This window comes from Phyllostomus hastatus, unplaced genomic scaffold (genome assembly GCF_019186645.2).
Source record: "Phyllostomus hastatus isolate PE091 unplaced genomic scaffold, TTU_PhHast_1.1 phas_scaffold_216, whole genome shotgun sequence".
In the NCBI taxonomy this organism is placed as follows: domain Eukaryota; kingdom Metazoa; phylum Chordata; class Mammalia; order Chiroptera; family Phyllostomidae; genus Phyllostomus; species Phyllostomus hastatus.
This window is the reverse complement of record NW_025334018.1, coordinates 6,834,587-6,842,743: the sequence shown is the minus strand read 5'-3', so window position 1 is coordinate 6,842,743 and position 8,157 is coordinate 6,834,587.

Genomic DNA, 8,157 nt, shown 5'->3' with positions numbered 1-8,157 from the left:
TATGTCTGCTTCTTGATTTGCCTGGATTATCAATTGTCTACCGTGGGTACTGACTAATGGTTTGGCCCATGACCAAGAACTGGCAAGAGTAAAATCAGACCATTTTTGTCCCATCTGAATACTCACCAAAGGTATTTGTTTCTGAGTGGAGTCATAATAATCAGGTAGATAAGATGATTTCCGTCCGTCTATTTTACTAACCACCTGGGTACTTACTCAAGGGACTCATGTAAAAAGTGACCCTGTGGCAGAGATGAAGGCTATGCCTGGGCCCAACCACAATATATTTCCCTTCACAAAACCAAGCTGGCCACCCTGCCCATAGTAGAGGTCATTGACTGTCGGGGAACTTTGCCTGCAGGGTCCACCGTGGGCAAAAGCCCCCCGTCTGCCAAGGATGAGAATAAGTCTACCAAGACATGATCTGCTTGGGGAGGAAAGGTGGCCGATCTCTCAAAGGAGAAGGGCCAAGAGCCTTTTCCTCAATGGGCTTTTATTGGGTTCATTTTACACAGGAATACAGGAAAAGCTCATTAATCATTGTCAGGCAGTAAGGATCAAACAATAGATAACATACAAAGAAGTCTGAGGGCCTATTCTGAGTCAGGGTCTATTAGCTTAAAGGGCTACAAAATTTGGGAAACAAACTCATTTCCTGCTTGGACCTTTATCATTTAACTGAGAACATTTTTAGCAAAGCAGGTTTCACAGGAGTTTATGTATTCTTTCTTAGGCCTGATCATCCGGGGAGCCTGCCCCTTCCAGCACAGAGATGCACTGCCCTCTGTCATTGTTTCAGGCTTAGGCAGGGGAAGTAAGGCAGCCAAGAGATTAGGAGACTTCTCGCAGACAAAGCGAGGACTCAGGCTTTGTCAAAGCCGAGGGGCAAGGGTCCATCACCCCCTTTTGCTGTAGCCCCCCAAGTCCTTCCCTTAGGGCCTCCACATGCTCGTGCCTGTCTTAGGTCATTCCCCGCTTTGGAGAATCTAACCCATCATTGGGGGCCAGTTATGGATGAAGTAAAAGGAGCAGAAGCGGCACCCCTGCCAGGAAGATAAGCTTTGTCTCAGTGGCTTCTGGTCTGACCTTCGGACCAGTCACTCACTCAGCCTTAGCCAATGGGCGGGTTACAGCTTCTGAAACCAGGAAGAGCGGTTCCCAACAATTGACGTGTTGCCAACTAGCACTACTACCTGGGAGATCCAGCCACGATCTGGCAGCAGGCTGACTACCTTGTGGTAGGGTTAGTCACTTGTCCTCCGTGGAACAGGTACTTGATGGGGTGACCCATGAGTACTTGACAGGTACCTTGCACACAGTGCTTCTGGCACCACCAGCTGTGAAATTCTAGAATGCCTTATTCACAATCATGGTTTCTCACAACATTGTTTCTGACAGATACGTATTTGACAGCAAAGCAGGCATGGTGGAAGATTGGAAGATGGTAGCACCAGCAGAAATTTTGAGTACTTCCCAACACAAAACAGAACAAACGCATAAAGTAACAAAGTTAGTGAAACAACCAAAAATCCACAGGCAAAATCAACACAATTAGGTGACAGTCTCTTCACAAACCCCAAACTCGAGCAGATGGGAACCAGCCACTAAGTGCTATAGATATCTACATTTTCGGCATTTGTGCAGGAGGAAGCAGAGGGAGAGAACAGGGTGCCTGGTGGATCTGGGACTTCAGATGACCAAGATGAACTTACCTAAAGTTTAGACAGCTCAGCAGCTGACATCGGAGAGGTTTACACTCCCCCAAGGTCAGTAAACACAGAGTTCATGGTGCTATTTGCAGGACCTGGAGCAGTCTGGGTCCCATGATTCTCAAAAAAGCAGCCAAAGTTCCATCTTGAATAAAGTCCCAAAGAGGAGAGCATCTGGAAAAGACTCTAAGATCATAGATCAGAGATACAAAAGAAAAGAAAAAGTTCAGATAAGAGGGAGGAAAGGGAGTCGAGCTCTGAATAGAAGCCACCACATCTTTGAACACTTGCTTGACAAGAATGATGAACAGGGAGCTCTAGAGCAATGTGATTAGGAAAGCTATTCAAAACCAGACCCTTTAAAGGTTCAGGAAAACTAATTTTATATAAAATAAGCAACAGAAAACAATTGAGGTTTAATATGTAAGTTAATATAAGACAAAAAGAAAGGCATAGATGAGGCTGTGAGGGCGGGCCCTCGTGGTAGGATTGGTGTTCTCACTTGAAGAGGCATCAGAGAGCTCTACCCCTCTCCCCATCCTGTGAGGACACAGTGAGAAGACAGCTGTCTACAGCCAGGAAAAGGGATCTCACCAGAACCTGACCATGCTGGCACCTTGATCTTAGACTGCCAGCCTCCAGAACCATGAGAAAATAAATTTATATTGTTACAAAGTCATTCTGTTTGTGGTATTTTGTTATGGCAGCCTGAGCTAAGATACCAGTACATCTTTATTTTTTAAAAAATTAAATCTCCAGATTTTAAAATAATAATGACTGGTTTAATTGAAATCCCAAACTAAAAATAGCATGCAGACCTGATAAAATGAGTTTTCAAACTGTCAGGGGTACCCTCTGCTCTGTAGAGTAGTTGTTGGTGGGCTGGTCTAGTCTTCCCCCTTCTGGCTCTGAGCTCCTTAGGGCAGAGACCCTGTTTTGCTTAGTATATCAGGCTCAAGGTAGCTCAGTAAATGCTTGTGATTTCTGAGTTCATTTCAAATGCTGTCCTTTCTGAAATTTCCCCCCCTGCTCACCACCCCACCCTGGGACCTACCTCCTTGGCAGAAGACTCCTCAAGGTTCCCTTAACACTGTGCCTCCTTCTATTAGGCCGGACTGCTTAGCCCCCTGCTTTATGGTTGTTTATATCTCTGCATCATCCCCAAATTAGAGGTCTTATTCATGGTTCTACCCTCAGTGCTAGGCAGTGCATGGCTCACAGTATGTGCTGAATGAGTAATTGTTAAATAAAAGCAAAAATGAGCAAATTAATAAATGAATGAACACTAGGTTTGTGCACCACTGCCCTGTGATTTTGCTCAGAGCCACTGACTGATTATGTAAAATCACATGATATATATTACATAGTGTATAATGTAACATGATAATCATGACTCATTCCATATGATGGTTTTGGTCCAAGTGGCAAACAAGATAGGGGGAGGAGAGAAGAGGAGAAGGAAGAAGGATCACAAGTGTGGCAGGGGGAGGTGGACCAACAAGTGGGGATCCCACATGTACTGTGGGCCACCACAGAGCGGAGTTCTCACTGCAGAATCTCACTTCATTGATGGGGCCCATGTCTCTGAGGCCGTAGCAGGCAGATGGTTATTCTAACCTCTGCAGAGCTGAGGGGTTTGAATTTCTCACCCTTTGCCTGACACACAGAATTTCCTGCCCCGACTTGCCTCTTCATTGTCACTAAGGCCCCCAGTTAAGAATGAGGGGACACAAAGCGTAGGTTCTTCCCTTCAGGGTTGCTACGCATCAGAGAGGAAGACAATTCTGTGAGTGCATAAATAGAGGTAACTGTCTGGCTTTTGGTGCTGAGCAGTCACTGGGAGAAAGCCACTGGAGTTTCCTCAGATTCCAACACAAAACTGAACAAAGCAACAGGTTTTCCATTCCCAGGACAGAGAGCAAGTCTACGACCCCACATTCTGCTGATGACTTTGGGAGCTTTTCTCCTTCAAGATATTAAACAATGGCCATTGACACCTGATGTTACTTACCCTCCCTGGATCACTGGGATGTGGGAGATGGTGCCCACTAGACTGGCGATGACAGCTGGGTTCTAGATTTGGCTCAAAACGACTTTCTCTGTGGTCTCGAGAAAGTCTTGTCCTCTCTGGGCTTTAGTGTTCTTTTCTTTAAAGTACAGAGTTTGGACCATGTGGAGCTGATTAAAGTTTTTAGATTCTGTGTTATTATGAGCCTCATGGCTACAGGGCCATCTCCTGAATCCAGGTTTACCTGCTTCGCCATGAGCAGAAGATGCCGTGTCCCACCAGTGTACAGGGACTTTTCCTTCCCAGAGGGATCTGAAGTCTGGGGAGGGTCACGACTCTCAGAGGTGGACCATGATCCCAGCCTTTTCAAGAATGGATTCCAACTCTCTGCCTCTCATCTTATCCCTTCATTTCAGATCTCCTTCCAGGGGGCTTTCTGCAACCACCATTTTGCCTGGAACTTATTGCCTGCAAACTTCCCTGCACTGTCCAATACATTCACCGTCTACCCACTCCCCATGTCTCTTGTGCATGAGGTCTCAGTGTACTCTTCATGGCCCAAAGGTGTCTTCAGACCGTGATCCTGCCCTTTGGGCTCAGACCAGGCAAGACTTGATCATCCTTCTGGTCTCTAGGCTGCTTCACACTGAGAACACTTCTGTTATCTTGGTTCCTTCAACCTTTTCCATTCTAAATGCTTTCCCCTGACATCGTCTCAGCTGTCCCTGGTCACAGAGCTTATCATATCTGTGGACTACCTCACCTCCCAGATTGAGAGTCCTTTATATTCCCAGTCTCTTCTGCTTCTAACACTTCCAATTTCCCCACCATTTTACTCCTTGCTGAGAGCAAGCAGGAAGCCACAGGATTGTGGCTTAATAGCCTAATTAATACCCTCAATTCCAGCCTTAAAAACCTATTTCTGGTTTTCCAATTCCTCCTTACAATTCACTGAACTTCTACATCACTTTACAGAGAACATGAACTTCCACATTCTACCTTATTGTCATAACAATTGTTGGTGTTTGTGCCCATGTTGCACCTTATATTATTAACTCCTTGAAAGTGAATGCATTCTCTTCTTTCTTCTTTCTTCTCCTTGGGTAATAAGCTTCACATAGAGTAAAGCCCTGATAAATGTGTACAGAATAATTAAATAAATAAAATGGGTTTGATTTGAAGGTATGGTGTAACCAGAAATACAATAATGCTACAAATACATATAGAACACTTAAAAGTTCTCAAAAGATACTAAAAAATTTCTAGAGAATTCTGTGGCCCCTTTCCTCTGAAACCTTTAAACTTGGCAGTAAATAATAAAGCTGAAATATTTTTGATGCTCCTGATATTTTTTATATTGTCCAGGAGCTTATGGCTACTTTTCAACATCAATGAAACATTGGAGTGTATTGAGGAGAGATTTAACAAAAATAGTATAAAACCTTTATCTAATATGTGATGTAAAAATCAAATTAATGCCTTTAATAAAGATATGTTCCAGAACTGAGCATAAGGTATAATATGTTTTTTTAATAGTCAATATTGGTATATTGGTTTTTCCTCTTTGTCTTTTTTTAAATTGTTGTTCAAATATAGTTTTCTATCTTTTACTCCCATCCCAGCCCACCCCCCGGTATAGTATGTTTTAAAATAACCATTTTAAAATTTATTTTCTCAGTACTAACTTGGCATAATGTTTAGTAAAGTTATTATTATTATTAATATATTTTATTGATTATCCCATTACAGTTAGTTGTTCTATTTCTCCCCTTCACTCCCCTCCAACCTGCACATCCCCTCCCACACATGTTCCCCACCTTTTAGTTCAGTCCATGGGTCAAACAAATAAGTTCTTTGGCTTCTACATTTCCTATACTATTCTTACCCTCCCCCTTTCTATTTTCTACCTACCATTTATGCTACTTATTCTCGGTACCTTGCCCCCTCTCTCCCTCTCCCCTGTTGATAACTCTCCTTGTGATCTCCATTTCCATGCTTCTGTTCCTGTTCTAGTTGTTTGTTTTTGTTTTTTATTTGAGGTGTGGTTGTTAATAACTGTGACTTTGCTGTCATTTTACTGGTCATATTTTTTATCTTTTTTTTCTTAGATAAGTCCCTTTAACATTTCATATAATAAGGGCTTGGTGGTGATGAAGTCCTTTAACTTGACCTTATCTGAGAAGCACTTTATCTGCCCTCCCATTCTAAATGAAAGCTTTGCTGGATAGAGTAATCTTGGATGTAGGTCCTTGTCTTTCATGACTTGGAATACTTCTTTCCAGCCCCTTCTTGCCTGTAAGGTCTCTTTTGAGAAATCAGTTGACAGTCTTATGGGAACTCCTTTGTAGGTAACTGCCTCCTTATCCCTTGCTGCTTCTAGGATTCTCTCCTTCATTTTTAATCTTAGGTAATGTAATTATGATGTGCCCTGGTGTGTTCCTCCTTGGGTCCAACTTCTTTGGGACTCTCTGAGCTTCCTGGACTTCCTGGAAGTCTATTTCCTTTGCCAAATTAGGGAAGTTCTTTATTATTTGTTCAAATAACTTTTCCACTTGTTACTCTTCCTCTTGCCCTTCTGGTACCCCTATAATTTGGATGTTGGAATTTTTAAAGATGTCCTGGAGGTTCCTAAGCCTCTCCTTATTTTTTTGAGTTCTTGTTTCTTCATTCTTTTCTGTTTGGCTGTTTCTTTCTTCCTTCTGGTCCACTCCATTGATTTGAGTCCCAGTTTTCTTCCCATCACTATTGGTTCCCTGTGCACTTTCCTTCATTTCACTTAGCGTAGCCTTTTTTTTCATCTAATTTGTGACCAAATTCAACTAATTCTGTGAGCATCCTGATTACCAGTGTTTTGAACTGTGCATCTGATAGGTTGGCTACCTCTTCATTGCGTAGTTGTATTTTTTCTGGAGCTTTGATCTGTTCTTTCGTTTGGGCCATTTTTTTTTGTCTTTATGCACCTGTTACATAGTGAGGGGTGGAGTCTTAGGTGTTCACCAGGGCAGGGCAACCCATGTCATTGCACTGTGATGCTGTATATGGGGCAGGGGTGCTAGAGGAAACAATGGCACTTGCTCTGCTCTCTGCCAGATTTCAGTCACTTCCCCTGCTTCCCACAAGCAAATTGGGCCCTTTAGGTGCTATTCCCGGGTAGATGGGCTTGTGTACATTCTAGGACCCTGTGTGTCTCTCCAATGAACTCTCCTGTGAGGCTGGGAGTTCCTCCCACTGCTGCCTCAACCCCCACAGGTGTTTTCAATCAGTGGTTTGAGGCTTTATTTCCCCGACCTGGGACCCTGGGTTGTGCAGTCCATCCCACTCTCCAGTTGTTCCTCCTGGTTTATCTGTGTGCGAATGTGGGACCACCTGGTCTGCAATCCACCACCTCTCCGGGTCCACCAGCCACCATCTTGCCTTGAGTCCTCTCCACCCTGGCTGCCCATCTCTGCCCCTCCTACCAGTCTGGATGGATGTGTCTTCTTTAACTCCTTGGTGGTCAGACTTCCATGCAGTTCAATTTTCTGGCAGTTCTGGTTGTTTTTTGTTTTTAAATTGTTGTTGTCCTTCTTTTGGTTGTTCGAGGAGGCACAGTGTGTCTACCTACACCTCCATCTTGGCCGGAAGTAGTAAAATTATTTTTTATAAGTAAGATTAAGTAGGAAGCACAATTTGGTGTTCATAATGCCCTTGAAAACAGATGATTTAAAGAAGTTAGAGGTAAAAATGTTTATGGAAAATGTATTAATGATGTTAACAAATTAAGAATCTCTTGACTATGAGAATAATTTCTCCAATGTAGAAAATATTAGAAAAAAGGAAAATGACTCACTTCTGTTGTGTCTATATCAACCCACCCACGAACCAAACTGATGTTTCAATCTTTTAAAAAATTGGATATGACAGTATCATTTTTTAAAGGAAAATTTTACAATACAGATAAAAGATTATGGCCTTTTTGGTACTTAGATTTCATTTGAAGTTTGGAAAATTATAACGAACATGCATTATTACTACTAGGTAAAATTTTGCAGTTGAAATTAACTGATGAACATAGTAATAAAAGTGATATTGATTATACATCCACATATGAGAGTGGAGACTAAGTTATTTCCTCATCTAGTGTGAATCATGCTGAAGTTGGAGCATATTGGCAGCAAAAATACATTAGCTATCTTTTTGAAAACTGTGGTAGCTTTTAAAATGTATTTAACTTGGTTGATATCGGTCACTAGTAGAGAATATCACTTTTCAAGTGAAATGTATTTAAAATGATCCAACAAAGACTAGTTATCAGTTTTTAAGAAAATGAGATATTGGATCAAGTGTCAAAATTACCACAATGAGTTTTGTTTCCAGGAAAGCAAAGCAAATGCATAACAAATCATACTTCTGTGACTTTGAGTTCTTAATTATTGTAGTTAAAAATTTAAAGTGCTACTT